This window comes from Colossoma macropomum, unplaced genomic scaffold (genome assembly GCF_904425465.1).
Source record: "Colossoma macropomum unplaced genomic scaffold, Colossoma_macropomum, whole genome shotgun sequence".
Taxonomy (NCBI): domain Eukaryota; kingdom Metazoa; phylum Chordata; class Actinopteri; order Characiformes; family Serrasalmidae; genus Colossoma; species Colossoma macropomum.
This window is the reverse complement of record NW_023494977.1, coordinates 108,559-131,709: the sequence shown is the minus strand read 5'-3', so window position 1 is coordinate 131,709 and position 23,151 is coordinate 108,559. Positions and strand designations below refer to the sequence as shown.

At 39.9% G+C, this 23,151-nt stretch overlaps 1 pseudogene; it reads left to right on the top strand.

Annotated features, from left to right (window-relative positions):
* The first annotated feature begins 4,793 nt into the window (after window positions 1-4,793).
* LOC118800635 lies at window positions 4,794-22,799 on the top strand (annotated as a pseudogene).
* Window positions 22,800-23,151: the final 352 nt, after the last annotated feature.

The following is a 23,151-nucleotide window of genomic DNA, read 5'->3' as shown; positions in this document are numbered from 1 at the left end:
GGGTGGAAAAAATGAGTTAAATGAGGGTTTTGACCCTTACAGCGAGTGTCAGCTGTTTTCTGTAACTTCAGTAATGGGCCACATATGACATGCCAGACTTGGGCCAAAGGTTCTGAGATGCAAATCAACGAGCATTGGTGTGCCACAGTATTAAGGTGCGGCCCTCTTCCTTTATCCACACTGCTGGGCCACAACATTTATGCCAGAAATGGCCCTTAGAAGTAGATATGAGCCAAAACCATACACAGCTGTCCAGCATCTGGCCCAATTCTGGCCCACATGCCTAATATCCATCCTGAAGTCAACCAACACTCGCGTATATAAGCCAGAATCTGCCCAGAACGGTCTGCTATTGCGGTGGGCCACTTATGACATGCCAGACTTGGGCCAAAAGTTCTGAGGTGTAAATCAGCCGAGCACGAATCTGCCGGAACTTAATTGTGCTGTGGCCCTTTTCCATTAACCACATTGTTGGGCCACAACACTCATACCAGAATTGGCCCTTAAACGTAAATATGAGTCAAAACCTTACACAGCTGTCCAGCATCTGGCCCAGTTGTGGCCCACATGCCTAATATCTATCCGGAAGTCAACCAACACTCGCGGATGTGAGCCAGAATCGGCCCAGAACTGTCTGCTATCTGGGTTTAAGCAAAGCCAACTAATTTGGGTTCACAGTGTCTGCAGAGTCTGCCCTTTTCAGAATTACATTTACTCTCGTTACTGTAATTGAGTACAAAAACAGCAGCTCCAGCAGGAAAAAACACTACAGAGATGTCCAGTTTAGTGGAGAAGGACAGAGGAGAACTGAACCAGCACACACGAGGAACAGACCGCGTCCAAACGGTCATCTGTGTTCATTTAACATGAACTAAAGAAAACAGCGCTATTATCAGCGGCCAAACACGAAACCTGCTGAGATCCGTTTTCACAACTCGACTCCAGCCTGAGGCAGCGTTAGCCGAGCTAGCTGATCCGAGCAAAACAGGTACCGTGTTTTCTTTTATAATGATTCTCTTTATTGAACATGAAATCTGTTGCGTATATTTTATTACAAGTGCCTGTCAGCTGCTTTAGTTAACAGGTGTCGCCCACAGCCTACAGTTTACCCATTTCAAATTCAGCCTAGTTTAGCTGCTGTTTTGGAGATAAACGGTCGTGAACGCCTGTGATACAAGAAATCTAGTCTAATACAGGTTTTTCATAACCTCTGCACAGTGATTCTGTCGCGCTGTCGCTGACTGGCCTGACCTGATCCCTCCCCGCCTCCACGCCCTCTCTTCGTCTCTCTCTCTCTCTCTCTGTCTGTCTCTCTCTCTCTCTCTCTCTCTCTGTCTTTCTCTCTCTGTCTCTCTCTTTCTTTCTGCAAGTAACTAAGTAACTCAGTTCCTAAGTAGTTTTTCAACGAACTACTTATTTATTCTTACTTGAGTAATTTTATTTACTTTTAGGAAATCATATGGACTGACGCTGAAAACCCTTCATTCTTTGCTTGGTCAACATCATAGAGGTGAAATGGCGTGCAGAAAGTGTACAGCTGAATTACTGCTGAGACTGTTCTGAATGTTTTGATATGAAACATATGGGGATTGTGTTGAAGCATGTTGAAGAATACCCCCTGGCAGCTGCAGCTTTGTTGTCACAAAACATGCTAATGCGTTTACGTGACCAAGTCTCACCCCGCAGAACACTAAACAACGGTGGGATGAAACAACAGAGGGCCAATGAAGCACATTTGACTTTTGGCAAAGTCAACCAGAACAACTGGCGAACAGAGACACAAGCTGGCATGGCAAAACATCGAAATGTATGCACCTGAAAAAAGCAGAGTATGTGGATAAGTCATTTTAAAGACAGGTGTAGGTCTGTGATCGGTCAGAAGTAATGAATGAATGACGTGGCATTAGAGTCCTCCTGGCAGAACTTTTGCTAAAGCGTCCTTTTACATAAGGCCTCTTGGTTGGCCTGTTCTGTTGTGTCACGGCCTGGTTTGACCTCACGTGCTGACCCCATGCGCTTTCTATAGTCAATAATAGTCATCAATAAGCATGTGATTTAAAAAAATATATATATAAACCCAATTCGAAAAAAGGTGGGACAGTAGATAAAATGCAAATAAAAATGAAAATCAATGATTTATAAATTTATTTTTATCCGTATTTGAACAGAAACAGTACAAAGACAAGATATGTAATGTTTTATCTTATCAACTTTATTGTTTTTGTAAATATACACTCATTCTAAAATTGATGCCTTCAGCGTGTTTCAAAAATGTTGGGACAGGAACAATTCAAAACTAGTAACATTGTGAAATGTTAAAAAAAAAAAAAATCTTAAAGAGGAGATGCAATCATGATTGGGTATACAGGGAGAATCCAGGAAAATCATTTATAGAGAGTCATTTATGAACAAGATGGGTTGCGATCCACCACTTTGCCAAAATGCCTCAGCAAAAAAAATCCAACAGTGTAAGAATCATTTTTCTCAGAGAGCAATTTCAAGGATTTTAGGTATTTCACCCTCTACAGTGCATATTAACATCAAGAGATTCAGGGAGAAATCTCTAGATGTTAAGAGCAAGGCAGAAAAACACAACTGAATGCCCATGATCTTCAATGTCTCAGACAGCACTGCATTAAAAAAACAGCATTTTTCTGTGATGAATATCACCACATGGGCTCAGGAGTACTTTGACAAACCATTGTCAATAAACACAGTTTACTGCAGCATCCACAAATGCAAGTGGATGTTCTCTGGGCCAAAGATGAAAAGGGCTATCTAGATTGTTACCAGCATACAGTTCGAAAGCCAGGGTCTGTCATAGTACAGGGGAGAATTAGTGTGTAACTTGCACATGTGTGAAGGCATGAACACATTTTCTAGACGACGTCTTTTTAGGGATGTTCATACTTATTCCAACATGACGACGCAAAGCCATATCTTACATGTGGTCCAATAGCATGACTGCATAATCAGAAAGTGTGGGTGCTAGACTGACCCAACTGCAGTCCAGAACTCTCTCTCAATGAAAAAGGTGGCAAAATACAATAGTGAGGGCTCCGTGTGGTTGGCAAAAAAAAAATCTGCCTTCAAAACTGGATAAGTTTGTGCCCTAAGTCCTCAAATGTCTATTAAGTGCTGTTAAAAGGAAAATGTGATGGGGTCTGCCCCATCACCACGTCTGTGAAAGGACACTGGGACATTAAAAGGGACAATGACTGTTGGATTAAAGCCTAGGTGATATTAAAATGTGCACAGAAGAAATACTTACCTTGTTCTTGATCTGTCCTGATCCTCAGGAGAGTGCGGGCGCCTTCCAGGGCTTGCCTTATACTGGCCGGCAGAGCCCATGGCTGTGTGTAGAAGGGGGGAGGTGGGACTAGGGAACCTGTAGGGAAAGACAGAAAAGAGTTAACAGAGTAAACCAATATAAATGAAAGTATTTACCGGTAAAATGAAGCTTCTCGTTATGTGTTTTTATGTGTATTGTGTTTGTTGTGCTGAAGTTGTTTTGTTATTGTTATGTGAAGAAACTTTAGATGACATAGTTTACTATGATTAGAGGCTGCATATGAATGGGCAAGATCAAGGGATTTAACTTGCTGTTTTCTTTAAGAAGAACTATCTCTACAGCCATTTGCCACCTTTTTATGATTGTTTGCAACCCCGAGATGGATGGCTTCTTAGCTGGCTTCCCAGGACTCCATTCAGCTGGCATCCTGAGGGTAGAGCCAACCCTTATGATGCTTTTTAATTATTATTAAATTATTATTCAAATTAAATTGATGAAATGAAACAGCATAAAAATATTTATTGTTATATATTATTAAATGTTTTTTTTTTATTTATTTTTTTTTACCCTATTTCATATATCTGAGAGACAACAGAAGCCACATTAGGGGACTAGCAGTGACCTCAGCTTGTCAGTTCAGTGAAAATGCACTTCACCTTCTTAAGCTCAGAATTATTAAATTCACTGATTAATTCTCTGCTGCCATCTTGTGGAGAAGAAAATGTACTGCAGTGATCAAACCAATTTTTCTGTAAGAGTTGAACTGCAATTAGGTGTGTAACAGTGATTAGTTAAACGATTACAATAAAAAGGTATTGGTCTTTATTCAATTATAGTTGTGTAATGTTTTTTTTTTAATCATGATGTCATTACACTGTGTTCTCTGTATTACAAAATAATTTTAAAAAGCAGCACATTCCTCAATTCAAATAAGAAAAATAACATCTGTGAATAAATGTAGTTTGTTATTTTACTCAGTGTTAAACTTGTATTTCTGTGTGTCTGTGTTCTAACTTAGAGCTGTGTGTGTAGTGTGTGTGTGTGTGTGTGTGATGGTTATCAGTGTGTAGATCAGCTCTCTGCAGGTGCAGCATTAATGCTGTATTACACTGGAGTGTTTCCTCTCTCTGAAGTCAGTCTCCTGTATGTTGGTGTGTTTCTCACCACACTGCTGCGAGCGTCTCTCCTCACACACACACCTCTAGAGACGGAGGTGGAGTTCTGTTCATCAGCGCTGACACTTTTGATAAATATGGAGAAAGAAAAAAATGCCTCCTCTGATTTGTCACTGAAAATGTTTGATTATTTCCTCTTCTCTTTCTAATAAGGTCATAGTGAGTGTGATTGGTGGCTGTGTGGAGCTCTCTCTCTCTCTCTCTCCCTCTCTCTCTCTCTCTCTCTCTCTCTCTCTCTCTCTCAGTTTCTTCAGCCTCTCTGGGGGAGTGGAGGTGAAGTTTGTTCTGCTGCTGAGTTAAACGGACTGTGTGAAGGTCAGAGGGAGATGGATAGCTGTGTGGCTCTCATTCTTCTGTCCTCCACAATCACACTCACCACAGCTGGTAAGTTCTCACTTTGTCAGTTCAACATATAAATAAATTCACATACCTGGAATGAAAAGAACAGAACGTTTTAACAGAATATTTTGTTTAGTGTGTCATGATTTTTTGTTGTAATTGGTGTCATAAATCATGCAACCATTTTTAAAATGACCATACTCCAGGGATTTATTATGCTTCTGTCTTCTATCTTCATTGTATGATTTTGAATAGGAACACACAGTGGAATGGCTCTGTACTTTTAAAAATTAGCTCTGAGCAGGCATGTTCATCCAGCACTGCAGCAGCTCATAACAGGCAGGCTGGTGTAGAAAGAAAACTTACCTCTCTTAAGTGCACGGCTATGGAAGGCTTGTATTGATATCCAAGGACAGAAAACTTAATATAGTAATGTAGTAATATACACATTTATAGCATATTTATAGTAAGACATGCAGGAACTAATAAAAAATGTTTTTGCCCCCATCACCAGGTCTGTGAAAGGACACTGGGACATTAAAAGGGACAATGACTGTTGGATTAAAGCCTAGGTGATATTAAAATGTGCACAGAAGAAATACTTACCTTGTTCTTGATCTGCCCTGATCCTCAGGAGAGTGCGGGCGCCTTCCAGGGCTTGCCTTATACTGGCTGGCAGAGCTGGCTGTGTGTAGAAGGGGGGAGATGGGACTAGGGAACCTGTAGGGAAAGACAGAAAAGAGTTAACAGAGTAAACCAATATAAATGAAACCAATATAACTAAAGACAACACTGTAGTCCTGTCTTCATTTTGTAATCATACCATGCTCTTTTGCCCATATAATGAACTCTAAAAAGGTCTAAAAGGGGTTTGAAAAATGATTCTGTTGCATCCTGTGATATTCAGAAATGTTCCAAAGCTGATACTTTTTGTCCTATGAACATTTTTCACTTGGAGATCACAGGATCCTCTAAATTATGAGGTCATTAGAGAGTCAAAATATGAATAGTGATACATGTCAGCTATTGTTGGTGCGCTCTATATTGATGTCATTAGACCGGCAGCCTAAAAAACTGTGCAAACCAGCAAACTTTGCCAGTGTGGTGGTGTATTTCCATGTACAGAATAAGGGGAGATAAAAATTAGCTTAATGTTACCATAGACATATAGACATGTATACATGTCTATGAATGTTACTCCTTTCCCCCAAGGTGATTTAGGCCATCAAAATATTGTCATATTCCTTTAATGCTGGTAAAAAAAAAACTGATAAGGACATTTGCAAGCTTTTTGTTTGAATTTTTCCATTCCACTTTAAATTGTCAGGGGTTACAATAATAACTGCTGCATCATTTAAGGTGGAACAGGAACATTTGAACAAGAAGCTGGCGAATAAGAAGCTGACTTCAGCTTCATTGAGAGTTGAAATGCATTAAAAGGGATGAGCAGGTTGCTCTGCTTCTGCTTGATGGGTTGGTAATGTTAACTCATTTTTGCTGTTTCACAGATCGTCAGTATAGGTCAGTACTGTTTTGTCCCATCTGCTAATGTATGTAATAGCGAATCACAACAGCTGCACCATTTAAAGTGAAACAGGAAAATTTGAACAAGAAGCTAGCCAATAAAAAGCTGACTTCAGCCTAGTAGTTTTCAGGCCATTAGTATTTTTAATGAGGAGATTTAGGCTATCAAAATGTCCTATCTATAGGTTTTGTGTATGGTGCTACCTATAAATATGAGCTTTGGTAGGATATTTTGATAAAGTAACATAACTCGTCAGGACACTGCTATAGCCTGTCTTACTTTTGTGTAGCTTAGTGTCAGTCTGTAGCTCACGTTATGCCTATATCAGGAACTCTTGAGTCTAAGCTTGATTTCTCTATGGGCAAAATGAACAGGGTTTTTGAAAAATCGATACAACACTGGAGTTGCCACAGGGCGCTGATTTTAGTCCTTTATTCCTGGAGGTACCAGCAGACGTGATGCGGCCCGAAGTGGAGCCACAGCAGCTAGAGTGGTGTGTGCAGGTCAAAAGTATAGAATGCTGGAACGGTTGCACGGGGATAGCAACTTGGTGCTTCCCCCCTTATGAGCTAAGTTTCATCTGTACCTCCAAGTGTTGCCCTACTATTAAAGCACTATTTAACTTATGGACATTTAGTAGTGTGGTTTAGCTGTAGTTTAGTAAGTGAAATTTGTGTTTTTCCTTTGCTGTGGGTTTAGTACATGGTGGTGCTGAGGCCTAATTATGAGGTGCTGTGACATTCATTTATGTAACTGTTTGGTGTGGTTTCATTTTGCTGAATGTAACTTGAATTGTCCATTTCTTTTGTTTGTTTTGTGTGTTTATAGAGTAAGAACAGGAGAACAGTGGAAACTTCAGAATCTAGCCTGCTCCCTATTGTTTCTCTGTACTTACAGAGTAAGAATGTAAGAACAGCACTTACATTGTGGTTTCTGTGTAACTAATAAATTACATTTTTTTTAGGTAATTAAAGCAATAAATGTGTATATTACTACATTACTATATTAAGTTTTCTGTCCTTGGATGACAATACAAGCCTTCCATAGCCGTGCACTTAAGAGAGGTAAGTTTTCTTTCTACTCCAGCCTGCCTGTTATGAGCTGCTGCAGTGTTGGATGAACATGCCTGCTAGGAGCTAAATTTTTAAAAGTAAAGAGCCATTCCGCTGTGAGTTCTTATTCAAAATAACACAAAGATAGAAGACAGACGCATAATAAATCTTTTATCCATAATAAAGCATAAAATTCACATGTATAAAAGTAATTGGTTTTATTACACTTCATAAGAGACTCTAGAGGCATGGCTTTGCAGATGGCCACATGCAAAGGCTCATGATAAGCATGCCCTCCAGCAAAGACACTTATTGTGTTGTTTAATGTTGTTGTCTGTTAGTTTAAAGTATGTGTTTATTATGTTATTCTGTTCCAAGGAGTGAGGTTATTGTGTGGGTTTTGTTTTGGGGGCTGGTCACTGTGATGGTGAAGTATAGGGCTGCTGGTGAACCCCCCCTGCGGTTTGGGTGCTGAGCGTGTGCACCTTTTCTGTTGACGTGTCAAGAAATAGCAGCAGAACAATGGCCTTTTCTGTATTTCTTTTTTTGCTGATTACACAAGTCCCTAATTGTTACAATCTTTTTCCTCATTCTCTTGTTTTATTCTGCTATACCTACATTTAAGTACCAGTGGGAAATGGTAAGCAAATTATAACATTAAATATATTTATAATTTACTTCATGTTTTTTTCTTCCAACAATATCCCAATTGCATGTTTATTCATGAGAGGTATGTATGTATGTATGTATGTATGTATTTATTTATTTACATACTTACTTATTTGTTTAATGGCTGGATAATAAGGTCAGGGTGATTGGTGTATTTAAGACATCTCTCACAAAGTTCTGATTTTAGCACTAGATAACAATGCATTTCTCTCTCTCTCTCACTTTGTTACAGACAGTGTGAGGTTGATGGATGGCAGAAGTCGCTGTGTTGGAAGAGTTGAGGTTCTTCATAGAGGAGAGTGGGGAACTGTGTGTCATAATAGTTGGAGCAGGAATGATGCTGTAGTAGTGTGTAGAGAGCTGGGCTGTGGAGATGCTGTACATGCAGTGAAAAGAGCTTTTTTTGGACCAGGATCAGGAAAAATCTGGATGGATAATGTGGGCTGTACAGGATCAGAATCTTCTCTGAAGAACTGTAGCTCAAAAGGGTGGGGTAAACATCATTGTAATCATTATAACGATGCTGGAGTCATCTGCTCAGGAAATCCTCACAATGATGCCTTTGGTAATAACATCTCAATAAAACTGAATTTAGTTCAGGTTTTCATTTCCATTGAAGAGCTTCAATTCAACTCAATTGATATGCTATGTATGATGCTTTATTTATGATTTCTGAGGTAAACTATATAGACAAACTCCATATTAATACCCACGGATTTAGAATGGGATATCATGAAAGCTCCTGTGGGTGTAATGTGTAGGTCTCCCAATACTATTGTCAATATCATTTATGTGATGCTTCACATATTCTTGCTTTGATTTTGTCTGTCTTTTTGTATCCATATTCCTCTCCCCCTCACATTCTACAGACAGTGTCCAGCTGGTGGATGGCAGTCGCTGTGCTGGGAGAGTGGAAGTTCTTCATGATGATCAGTGGGGAACAGTGTGTGATGATTACTGGGATATGAGTGATGCTGCAGTGGTGTGTAGAGAGTTGGGCTGTGGAGAGGCTGTAGATGCACTGAGTGATGCTCACTTTGGACCAGGATCAGGACCGATCTGGATGAATTATATGCACTGTAGAGGATCCGAGTCTTCACTGAAGAACTGTAGATCACCAGGGTGGGGTGAACATAAATGTGATCACTCTAAAGATGCTGGAGTCATTTGTGCGGGTAGGTGTTGCTATAAAGTGGTTCACTTAAATGTGATTATTAAGTCTCTTTATTAAGTCTCATTAAGTTTCTTTTTATGTTTTCTTTGTATCTTCTCTTTTGCTCATATATGAACCATGAATCATCTTTATTGAAGGTTAAAGATAATTAGCCAGAATAAATGTGTATTCGTGTGCAGTGACACTTCTTAATGTTTTCAACCTAGAACTTATTTAAGTTGTAATTCCCCATTATTTGTAACTGTGCATAGCATAGCTATTTCTCTGCAGATGCTTACTGGGCTTGGACACAGTTCAGTGGGGCAGTCTTCAAAAACCCCCATAATGCTGATTTAAAAATGGCAAACTGACGGTATACTCAGCTTTGTTTCTATTGCTTTATTATGAGAAGTAGTTTTTGAGGTTTTTGAAGGCTAAAGCCAAGAAAACACAACTTGCCCAGTGCCCTAGAATCACTGCAGTGCTGACATAATATTTATTATTATTATTTGCAATCAGTTTTTTCAAGCTCCATAGTGGGGCACACATTACAACACTTTTGAGGCTCACACACATCATTCACGTGGAGAGATCCATAAAAAAGAGCTCCTGATGACCAATCCTGCTATCTTATGAAAATTAATATGAAAATTGTCTTCCACCAGAGCAGCTGCTAGTGCAGTTGTTTCAGGTCTCTCATGTACTCTCATTTCTGCGCTCATTTCCACACTGATTTGTGCAGAAAAAAACAAAGAATGAAAGCTCTACTATCCTTTTCTCCATTCCCTGTATCTACACACATCACAAGTGGCCTTCACTATGATTATTGCTCTTATGGTTGTTCCCCACCTCAGCCCCATGTACTTTCTTTGACTGCTGCTCATTCTTGTTTTTAGTACTTGTCATGCATGTTATTAGATATTGTCATGATCAATTCTAACATGTTGGAAAATGTAACATCACCTGTTACAGCTTGCAAAACTAGGTAAATAACATCTTTAAAATGTTAAGTTTACACAGGTGGTTAGCATGGGTATGCACTGTGATTGTATGTGACAACCCTCCCAAATTTTCCATTTTTTTCTGTATTTAAATGGAAAAAATAGAGACTCACAGCCATTTATTTACATTGTTTTATATTTAATTTAATTTTAATAAATTGTTGAAATGTTGAATTGTGTTCTTTCAGGAGTCAGGCTGGTTGGTGGTTCTTGCTGTTCTGGAAGAGTGGAGGTGCTTCATGGCGAGACCTGGTCTACAGTGTGTGATGCTGATTTTGACCAAGAGGATGCAGAGGTTGTGTGTCGAGAGCTGGGCTGTGGGCTTCCTGTGGAGGTGCTGGGAGCAGCTGTTTTTGGCAGAGGGGAGGGTCAGGTGTGGTCAGAGGATCTTCAGTGTAGAGGCAATGAATCTCAGATTTCCTTCTGTCCAACATCATCTTCACTCAAACACACCTGCTCCCATGACAATGATGTGGGACTAGTGTGTTCTGGTAAAAGCTGCATCCTTTTCTGTTATTGTTATATTCTTTGACTGATGTGCTGTATTGAAATGAAAATAATATTGTCATTCTCTTGTCTTGCATCTCTTTGTTTCTTTGTGTTGTGCAGACAATGTGAGGTTGGTGGATGGTGGCAGTCGCTGTGCTGGGAGAGTGGAGATTCTTCATAGAGGACAGTGGGGAACAGTGTGCAGTGATTACTGGGATATGAGTGATGCTGCAGTGGTGTGTAGAGAGCTGGGCTGTGGAGACGCTGTAGATGCTCCGAGAAGTGCTCATTTTGGACGCGGTCATGGACCAATCTGGATGGATAATGTGGACTGTAGTGGATCAGAGTCTATGCTGAAGAACTGTGCATCAACGGGATGGGGTAAACATAATTGTCATCATGGTCAAGATGCTGGAGTCATCTGCTTAGGTAAACTGCAGTTAAGTCATCACATCACTGAATTATAGTCAGCCTAAATATTATCATTGATATTTTATTTATTTTTTTGTGATCAACTTTTTATTGCATTTCACAACAGGGTAGGGTAAGGTAGGAGGGTAGAGAAGGCAGGACGGTGACATACAATGTTAAGTGTACACACAGATCAAAGATATGATGAAGAAAGTACAAAAAACAGCCAGACAAAGAACATTATGTAGTCCAATTGGAAACTATAGTTCTTGAAGAGTCATATACCTTCTACCAATTACTAATTGTTGATTGCTTGTTATGCTTCTTATCCTTAGTTGTGATATATTCGATTCAAACTATACTTCGAAAACTAGGTATCCATTCAATTTGTTTTACATGTAATAAAATTGGTTCTTTTACATGTTAGTGCACCACAAATGGGTATACATAAGAATTTATACAAAAATGTGAAGAAGGCATAAAACGTTAGTCATGAAGTAACCATGAAAGTTTATTCTTAATCACAAATGGTCCAGGAGTAACCCCTGTTCTGCATATTTATTTATTTATTTATGAGGAGGGGCTTGTAAATTAGCAAGAGTTGGAACAGGTGTGCTAAAAACAACAAAAGTTTCCTCAATCCTCATCATTGGAATTTCTATTTAGTCCCTTCAATGAAAATTATGTAGGAAAGCTGAGGTATGAAGAAAAGGTGGCATAGCATATTGGACTCCCAATTTACTTAGGCTCGAGCACTTCCAGGTTTAGTTAAGCAACCTGCTAAAGTGAATAAGTGAACTTTGCTTTCTTCAGCTTTACACTGACAACTACACGTGAATGCAGAAAGCAAACCCTGAGCTAGTGTCCCATGAAAAATTAAAGACTCTCTGAAAAAAATAAAAACTAAAAATTAGTTGAATAAAGGGAAGAGGACTTGTATAACGCATTATACTGCATACACTGAAAACACTTAATTGGAAAATTGATTTCAGTCAATCAGTTAGTAATATTGGTCTTATTTATGCATCTTGAGGTTTCTGTTTAGTGTGTGAACAATTTTTCATCTTGTGTAGTGTTCACATAATTGGATAATAATTGAATTTTGCTTTGAATGACTTGAGTATTGTATTGAGTGCTAAAATATCTAGAAACAAGTCACAATCTTACAACAGTGAGACATATTAGATATATTAACTAGATTTAAGATTATTTCACTTGACAAAATATAATTTTTTTAGTGCAGGGTTCTCAAAATGACAACGTGTCAAAATCATTAAATAGTGTCTGAAGTTTTGGGAAATGAGTCTAAAAAAAAAAAGTATGAAGGAAAAAAAAATGTTTTTTTTAAATTGCCAATCATTCAGTCAGTATAGCATACAAAGACATGAAAGGTTTGTCTTTTAAATACTGTTTCATCTTTTTCTAAATGCACAGGTCGTAAACCCAGACTTGCTGATGGTCCTCATGTGTGCTCTGGGAGAGTGGAGGTGGTTCTTAAGAGTAACTGGGCAACGGTGTGTGATGGTGACTTTGACCAACAGGATGCAGAGGTTGTGTGTCGAGAGCTGGGCTGTGGACCTCCAGTGGAGGTGCTAAGAGCAGCTCCTTTTGGCAGAGGGGAGGGTCAGGTGTGGTCAGAACAGCTTCAGTGTAGCGGCAACGAATCTCAGATTCACTTCTGTCCAACATCAACTTCACTCAAGGAGAAATTCACCCATGACAATGACGTGGGACTGATATGTTCTAGTTAAGTATCAAAGTTAAAACATTGTTTACAGAGACGATTAACGAACAATCACACTATCACAGTTATATCTGCAATCAGTGGTTTCTACAAGTGTTAATTTTTTTCTCTCTTATATACACTTTCACTAAGCTCTTTATTGTTTATTCAGGTCACACTCAGGCTCGGCTGGTGAGCGGCTTGGACTCCTGTTCTGGTCGAGTGGAACTCCAGTACGTCAGTGAGTGGGGCACAGTGTGTGATGTAAGCTGGGATATGAGAGCTGCCAGTGTCCTCTGTGGTCAGCTGAAGTGTGGGAGTGCTGTGGCTGTGTTGGGGTCAGACTGGTTTGGGGAGGGGAGTGGCCAGATCTGGGCTGATGTGTTTGATTGTCAGGGGAACGAAACACACCTGTCAAAATGTCCCATTTCATCATGGAGTCGAACTGTATGCTCTCATAAACAGGATGCTGGAGTCATCTGCAGTGGTGAGCTCTTAAAATCATGTAGTCCTTCTCAGAAATGCCTGTGTAAGAAGCCTCCAGTCAAAGAAAGTGTTTAGTTAAGTGATATTTTTTCCTCTTCAGGTTCCTCTCTGGCATTTCATGAGGGGCGAATGCGGTTGTCTGGAGGGATGGAGTGTGAGGGGGAGGTGGAGGTGTTCTTCATGCAGGACTGGAGGAGAGTTCTGCTGGACTCCTGGAGTGAGTCGGAGGCCTCTGTGGTCTGCAGACAGCTGGGCTGTGGCTCTGTGCTCAACTTCTCCAGCTCCTCTACATCCAGTCCTGAACACAGACACATGTGTGTGATGGGTTTCAATTGTTCTGGGAGTGAAGCTCATCTGGGGAACTGCAGCAGTGCAGAAACAGTCAACTGCAGCTCCAGAGAACAGCTCTCAATCACCTGCTCTGGTAAGTGTTACAGTAGCTAATAGTGTTGTAGTACTCGAGTCCATTCTTGCTCTCGAGTCCAGTCTTGAGACCATAAACTAGCGGTCTTGGTCATGCTTTGGTCTCAACATCATGTGGACCCGGTCTTCAGTTAAGGCATAAGTTGGAACAGCTTTATTAATTTTTGTATTAGTTGTTGTATGTTTAAGTGTTGCTGCATATTTTTTTAGTGAAAAAAGGATAAACCCTCACAAATTTTAAATGTTTTGCGTTTTTTTTTTATTGAAAAGTTACAAATCAGTGCTTTTTGAACAGGAAAAGCAAGCTTAGAGTTCATTATTATTAAATATTAGTATTAGATGTTAGTTTTTGCATATATTGCAATTGAAAATGACAGATGTAATGAAAGATATAAACATGCTTAGAAATATATATATTTTTTGTGTGTTCATCCTTTGTTTTACTCCACTAATGCATAATGCAACTGTGCCCATACGTGGGCAGTTCAGTAACTTTTATTAAAAGTGATTATGTAAAATAAAATTTCATAGAATTGTTAATGCAGATCTGAATAATATATATATATATTTTTTTAATCTGAAAACAATTTTTACTAATTTATGCATGAAATGGTTAAGTGGTGGTTATGGATACATTTTAGAGAAGCACTGTTAGAAATAAAGGGTCTGTGTAGGTACATTTTCTGTTCATTAAGGTACAAACAATGCGAATGAACCCTCAAAAGTACAACAGTGGTTTTAAGGTCCAGTTGTGTACCTTAAATAAGTTTTTCCCAGGTGAAAAGTATGTATTTGTACCTTTTCATAAGCTAATGTTTTAAAACAGATCAATAAAATAAAAAGTCTGGAGACGAGACAGGGTGTGTGGAGTCAACACAACTTAGAACCTATAAATTCAATGGATTATGGTACAGTTATGTTCCCTAATTGAAGGTACTGAGGTGTACCCTGAGGGTACCACCCCAGTGACAAGAGGGGTCCTGCCCCAGTGATAGTTTACAAGCGAGAGCGAGAAAGCAACAGACTAACCTCAACACTGCTTCTAGTGACACCTGTCCAGGGTGTATCCTGCCTTCCACCCAATGACAGCTGGGATAGGCTCCGGCGCCCTACCGTGACCCAGAAGGATAAGCGGTCTCTGTGTGTGTGTGTGTGTGTGGTTCTAGTGACTATTTTTATGCAAATTTTGACAAAGACCCCCCCTTTGCATGGAAAACTACATTGTTTCTACGCTCATTGTCCATTTTATGAGCTGTATTTATCATATAGGTGCACTTTGTTGACCCCCTTTTACCCTGTTCTTCAATGGCCAGGACCCCCACTGAGCAGGTACTTGGGTGGTGGATCATTCTGAGCACTGCAGTGACGCTGACGTGGTGGTGACCAAGATGACCAAGACAAACTGTCCAGCGACAGATGAGCTATCAGCTCTGACTTTACATCTACAAGGCGACCAACAAGCTAGGAGTGTCTAATAGAGTGGACAGTGAGTGGAGTATTTAAAAACATAAGTAGCTCTGCTGTGTCTGATCCGCTTGTACCAGCGCAAAATGCACTAACATGCCACCACCACATCGGTGTCACTGCAGTGCTAAGAATGATCCATGGTCTGTGTTGATCCTGTGGTGGGGGGTCCTGACCATTGAAGAACAGGGTAAAAGGGGGCTGACAAATTATGCACAGAAACAGATGGCTGAAAGTCTGTAATTGTGGAACTACAAAGTGCTCCTAGCTGATAAAATGGACAAAGAGTGTAGAAACAAGGAGAGGATCCTAATAAAATGCTCAGTGAGCATGTGTCTGTTTACATACATACATATACGCATATAATATATATATATATATATATATATATATATATATATATATATATATATATATATTATATATATATATATATATAAAAAAATAAACACACACACACACACATACACACACACACACACATATACACTATATATATATATATATATATATATATACACACACACTATATATATATATATATATATATATATATAGTCCTAACTGCACCACCAGTAGTAGCTAAAAATCTTATCTAAACTCTTTCAAAATATATTTTAAACATTAGTGTGATTTCACAGTCAGAAGAATAACTTACTTAATTGCATTGAGTTATTATGGTGTGTGTGTGTGTGTGTGTGTGTGTGTAGGTAAGTTTAAATCAGCTCACAGCTCCATCAGGCTGGTTGGTTCTGGGGGAGACTGTGCAGGAAGGCTGGAGGTTTTCCACAGCGGCTCATGGGGGACAGTGAGTGATGACTTGTGGGATACTAAGGATGCACAGGTGGTCTGCAGACAGCTGCAGTGTGGAGTGGCTCTCAGTGCTCCAGTACCAGCCCAGTTTGGACCAGGAACTGGACCCATATGGCTGAATGAGGTGGAGTGTGAGGGGAACGAGGCGTCCCTGTGGAACTGCAGATTTCAGCTGTGTGGAGAGGATGAATGTGGACACAAGGATGATGTTGGAGTTGTGTGCTCAGGTAAAGTGATATTAAGGAAGTTAATGTTGATTCAAGCAGCATATAATATGTAAAAATGTATTTATTAAAAATCAAAGTTTACACTACTTTATATTACCTTTCTACCACCAGAATTTAAAGAGATCAGGCTCACTGACGGCTGTGAAGGGAATCTGGAAGTGTTCTACAATGGAACCTGGGGTAATGTGTGTGAAAATGGAATAGATGAAGAAACAGCAAGTTTGATCTGTCAAGAGCTGAACTGTGGAAGATCTGGTAGTGAGAACCGAGCCAAAGCAAGAGTGGAATCAGCTCCTAACTGGCTGGATAATCTGAAATGTAGGAATCATGACTCCACTCTGTGGCATTGTCCATCTTCTCCCTGGGGAGATAACATGTGTGCTAGTCAAAATGAAGTGGCTAGCATTACCTGCTCAGGTAAGCAGATTAAAGTGGTTTTGTATGCTGATATGAGTGGAATGTGAAAATATTTTTCCATTATATTCTTTTTGTACCAACAGTCCTTGCCATAAAATGTGAAATTAACCAGACCAAAAACTAGGAACTGTATGTTCTAGAGGAATAAATAAAAATGAAGCAAAATACTTCTGTGTGTACAGCTCAATGATTAATGAATTGTTAATATACTCACAGAAGAGGAAAATGATCGTGTGTTACGAAGCCATCTGAAATGCTCTTCATCTCCCCGTCACAGGCCGTGCTCAAGTAAGAACTCCTGCAAACATTGAAGAATAATGTTTGATTATTACATTATTGTCACCCTGCTTTTTCATACAAACATTAATGTTTGAGCATTGTTTGTTTTTTTTTGTTTGTTTTTTATACAGAGTAAACATTTACATTGCACTTTGCTGCTCTTTTCCATTAATTCTATGCCTACATTGGTTATTCTGTATCTCCTCACATGTGATCTCATATTTGATGTGTGTGATGTAGATCACCTACCTCTCAGGCTAAGGGGAGGAAATGGAAGCTGCTCTGGGAGGCTGGAGGTGTATCACAACGCTGAGTGGGGATCCGTCTGTGTTGATCTGTGGGACATCAGGGATGCTCAGGTGGTCTGCAGGCAGCTGAGCTGTGGGCCGGCGTTGAGTGCTGATGGGAGTGCTGTCTTTGGTGCTGGTGAAGGGCCTATCTGGCTGAACAGAGTGAAGTGTAGAGGGAATGAGATTCACCTGTGGGACTGTCCTCATTCCCTGAAGAACCACACTGACTGCTCCCACAGGCAGGACGCTGGAGTCACCTGTGCAGGTCAGAGGAGGCTGCTAGTTTTTGGAGTTTCTGATTCCAAAGGAATCACTTTAATCTCAGTGTTAATAAACTGCTAGCCTGCATTAAAATGTGAATTTATTAATATTGTCTAAAGCTAGTTTGAAATTTGCAATTCTTTATTTGTAACACATATACAAATTTAGTCAATATTTATGTTTTGTGCTTTGTTGGTTGCTTATTTTTATGTTTTGTTTCTGTATTTACAGACATATCTGTACTTTCTACTGCTGTACCCACAACAAAAACCACCACCTCCATCACCACAGGTACTTTTTTGTCTCTTTGCTCATTTTTCGAATTGTTTCTGAATAGATTGTTCAGTGATCTACACATTTTCTATTCTATGTTTTTATTTGCAGTTGGTCAGACACTGAAGAGAACAAACACTCCTATAGAAACTCTTCCATCAGTTGTTCCGTCCATCTATCCAGTGTCTCTCCTGGTTCTGGGAGTGCTGCTCTTCCTGGCCTTAGTGCTTCTGGTGGTGCTGTTTTACCAGAACAGAGTGCTCAGGAGAGGTAGAGAGATTCAGAGATCATCTACAATCCACTTTCTGTACATTCTCTAAACATCATTAGTCCTTCAATCTGTCACCAGTCTTCTCTTGTACTAAACTGGCTCTATGATTCTCTCTGTCTCCCTCACAGTGCTCTCTAAGAGGAGGCGTAAGACTCTGACTGAGGCAGTCTATGAGGAAATCGACCACAGACACATCACTAAAAGAAATGACTCGACTCAAAGGGGTGAGTGTCCTGCATGAGGATTTTTGTATTAAATTCAAGAATACTTACATTAAACATAACAAAAGACTGTTACAGGATGGTAGGGAAGTGGACACAAGTGCAGAGAGAAAGGGTCTTAAATGAATGTATTGAGGTGATGGAGTGTGAATTAAGTGATTGTGCACGATGAGGTGGCTCAGAGCCAGGCTCGGACAGCCGATGTACTGATTGGCAGTCCAAGGAGTTACTGCTGCGCCACCAGGAAGCACAGGTGAAGATGGGAAATACACCTCTACAAATGGGAACTGGAAAATGGTGGGAAAAGGCCAACAAAGGAGACCCTGAAAGCAGCATGCTCAAACAAAGGCTGAGATAGAAAAGTGAAATAAAAGATAATCAGAAAACAAAAGACACATCCCCTGTGATTATGAGAGGAAGGTGAGCTTTATGTTTCATCTGTTTGCTCTTTGCGGAGCAAACACTTTTTGTATGGCTTGGAGCCATTTCTTGTTTAAGTCTTCTTTTGAGCTTTTAAGTAGTTTGGGGGCAATTTCTCCCTTTTGTTTTTCCAACCTTCTTCTTTTTTTCCTTTCCTTTTCATTTCATTTAAATACCAACCTGGGCTAAGTACCATACCTGTCACCCTTCTGTGACAAAGGGCTGCTGTTTGCCACGGCCTTAAGTAGAGGATTCCACAGGTGTGCCAGGTTGGGCTTAACTAGCCCGAAGCCTTCTGGGAATTGGAGTTCCCCGAACTTGTGGCACCTCGCCACCGTCACCCTCTGCTGGCGGCCGGCGGCATAGGCTGGGCCCTAACAAAGACACTCAGCTATACCTGCTAATGATTGAACACTTTAACAGAAATGAAATAAATGTAATCAAAATCAGTTAAATGAGAGTTTAGTGTATATTAGATGTAATGTGCAGTTACAGTAGATCTACATGTAGTGTAGTGTGTTAATTCTGCTGATAAGCATCTATTAGGCAGCTGAAGTTAAACTGAGTAATTCCTAAACGTCTATTTTTGTACATACAGAGAAACCACACAGCTGCAGGTGTGTGTGTGTGCATGAGAGAGAGAGAGAGATGAGGGGAAGTTTTTGTGTGTTTGTATCATTTGTGTGTGTGTGTGTGTGCGTGTGGGGGTGTGGGTACAGAGACTGCGAGAGTCACTGTGAATCACTGTGAATGAGTGAGTGACCCAATCAGTGAGTGAGAGGGACATAGTTAGAAAAACAAATTAACCAAAAGCTCGACTAAACAGGTAAGTTTTTAGCCTAGACTTAAAGATAGAGGCTGTGTCTGAGTCCCGAACACAGACTGGTAGGCTATTCCAAAGCTGGGGGGCTTTGTATGAAAAGGCTCTTCCCCCTGACGTAACTTTATTTATTCTGGGTACTAATAATGAGCCCGCACCTTGTGATCTAAGTGGGCGTGTCGGTTGATAATCAGTCAGTCTATTAGTGTATGTCTAAGTGACCAAGTGAGACAGTGATAAAGTGACAAAGTGACCGAGTGAGAGACTGACTGACTGAGTGAATAATGTAGTGAGTGAGTGTCCAAGCGTCCATGTTTGTCACCAAGAGTGAGTGACTGAATAAATAACTGACCAAATGACCTAATGAGTGACCAAGAGACAGTGTGAGTGACTGAGTGACCTATTGAGTGACTGAGTTCCTTACTGAATGACTGAGTGACCAAATGACTGGGGAAATGACAGAATAAGTTGGGTAATGTGTGACCTAAAGAAAGCGAGTGACTGTGTTAATGACCAAGTAAATGAGTGACGAATGGAGTGAAAAGGTGACTGCATGACCGTTTGAGTTAACAAGTAAGTAAGTGACTAAGTGAGCGAGAAAGTGAATGAGAGAGTGACTAGTTGACCAAGTGAGTGACCAAGAGACTGAGTGACTAAGTGACCTAGTGTGTCAGCGACCGAGTGAGTGTTGAGTCTTGTATCTGAGAGCGCCCTCTACTGTCTGCACTGATATTATTTCCTGAAACCAGCCCAGTTCACAATGATCCATAGCACTCAGAGGATCGTGGGTGGTTCTGCATTCTGAACGTGTTTGATGACTGTTCTGCTCTCCTCTAACAGGAAGTATCCTCTCTGAAGAACAGCATTCAGGATATGAGGATGTGGATGAGGAGCTTCTCTCAGGTAAGAGGACCAGAATATGTGTGTGTGTTAAACTCTATTCAACTGACAAATATTAACCATTTAGAAATAAGAGAATTTCTTAAGGCAGTTTTATTTTATTCCAAGAACACTTAAGTTTAGAGCAAAACCAATTATTGTAACACTGCACTGGAAGTAGGTAATAACTAATTACATTTATTAATACACATGTACTCAGTAAAATGATGGATTTGTACTTTCCTGAGTATTTTCGAATGATAATATGCTTAATATATATATTTTTTTCTTTTTGCAGCAAAGTCTCTGACTGGAATAAAGACAGAATATTATGATGATGTCATCGCGAGTGGTCTGATAAGTGAGTTCTTTTATTAATTAATCACTTGATCCTTGATTTTATCTTTAAACATTAAACCACAATGTAAAAAATATGGTTGAACTGTTGCTTGCTGGTTTTATGGTTGCTTTTATTTGATTTAGGTGAATCAGCAAAAGAGGACACAGCAGAGAACTATGATGATGTCATCACTGCTGGACAGATCTCTGATAGTGTAGCAGGTGTGTTTATAATTTGGAGTTTTAGTTTAGAGAGAAGTCTGAATTAAGTAGAGATAAAAAGTTCAGAACATATATTCAGTAACTGTAATGACTCATTTGTGGAGCTTTACTGCCCCCTACAGATACAGTTCACAATTACATGCAGGGAGATATTTTGGTTCCTGCAACATATGATCATCATGTCCACAAAATCTGGGCAAAAACTGATTTATTAATTTTTATTTCATTACATTTCATAGAGTAAATAATTTACACAAATGAGTGAAAACATTATGACCACCTGCCTGGTGTTGGTCCTCTGTATGATGCCAAAACAGCTCTGACCTGCTTTACAAGACCTCTGAAGGTGCCCAGTGGTGTGTGGCACCAAAAACGTTAGCAGCAGATCTTTGGACTTGTCTGCTACATCCCACAGATGCTTGATTGGATGGAGATCTGGGGAATTTGGAGACCAGTGCAACACCTTGAACTCCATGTTCCTCAGACTATTCCCTAACACTGTGTGCTGTGTGGTTCACTGCAAACTGTTGTTGGTACCTGGTTTGTCCCTCCTCTGACCACTGTCGATAGGTACTCACCACTACTGACTGGGATCGTCCCACAAACCTTACTGTTTCAGGGATGGTCCGACTCAGTCTTCTGGCCATAACAATCTGGCCCTTGACAAGGTCAGTCAGGTCTTCATGTCTGCCCGTTTCATCCAACATGACGACTATGAGAACCGACTGTTTGCTTACTGTCTAATATCTCGCAGACCTTGACATGCACTGTTATGAGATAATCAAAATTACTCACTTGAGTGGTCACAATGTTTTTGCTCATCAGTGTAAATTCTGATTATTATGTAAATAAAACTCAAATGGAGCTCACATTTTCAACTCAAAACTTAATCTATAGTACAGTAGACTCATACAAACCCAACATTCAGTAAACATGCCCAAAAATCATGACAAATCTAAAATCTATATCTTTATACATCCTTTAAATGTCTCTGTGTTTTGGTGTAGAGGACGTAGCAGAGAATTATGATGTGATGACTTGTCATCACTGCTGATCAGAGCTCAGCTGCTGTATGTGACGATTCAACAGAAACCAGACGCTCGCGGATAAAAAGGACAATATCAGGTTTACTTCCACAATCACAATCCAAAAACGTAGTCAAAGAACAGACAAGGATCAAATCCAGCAAACCCAGCAGAAGTGTTATGATGAGCATAACACCAGACAAACAAACACAAAAGGGTAAAGCAAAAGACGTAGTCGTAGAGGCAGGCAAAAGGTCAAAACACGAATCAAAACACAGTCCAGCAAAAGTACAAAGGGATCGAGCAAAAAGGCAGAGTCAAAAAACGAAGCAAACGGTCAAAAACAGGATACAAACAATGATGAAGACCGCTCAGTAGTTTACGATGAAACAATACCTCGCAACTAGACATAACTAAAGCCCGGGCTTATAAATTAAACTACGAGTCATATGACTGCACACACAGGTGATACGTATTAGTATTTGGGTGACTGAGAGCGCTGATAGGAGCGTGATAGAGAGTCAGAAGTCATGTGATTCCCCGAAGCATTCTGGGTAATGGAGTCCGAGCCGTATTCCGGTTCTGAGGGAAGTATCTCAGTCATGTGATCTCCCAGAGGTTTCCATGTTTCTATGAGAACATGCCGGATGCGTGACACTGTAACAGGTTTGACTTGTAATGTAACAATACTGTAATCTCAAACATGAACACAGTCACTGATGATACTGATGCTGATTTAATGACATTTATCTCTACATTTTGATAGAAGACATGACAGATAACTATGATGATGCTGTTACTGCTGGACCAAACTTCAACATTATGACAGGTATGTTTTAATTAATTCATGTAGACAAATAATTTTAGACTGACGTTTTAACACAGTAAAATGTAAGGTTTGCTACTTATTGATATAATTTATCTTCACGTTTTTGTAGTGGACACAGCAGAGAACTATGATGATGTCATCACAGCTGAACAGGATGTAGGAGGGGTAAAAGGTGAATGGCTGATCTTGTTGTTTATGTTGCTACATTGCAGATATGCATGAATGATGAGGGTGGAGTAAGAGATTTAAATCAAGTGTACAGGAAGTCTGCTAAAACATGTTTACATTATTTACAGCATATGATAAATAAACTGTGTGCTCATTATTCGGATGGGGGCAGAAGGCTGCTCTTTTTACTGCACT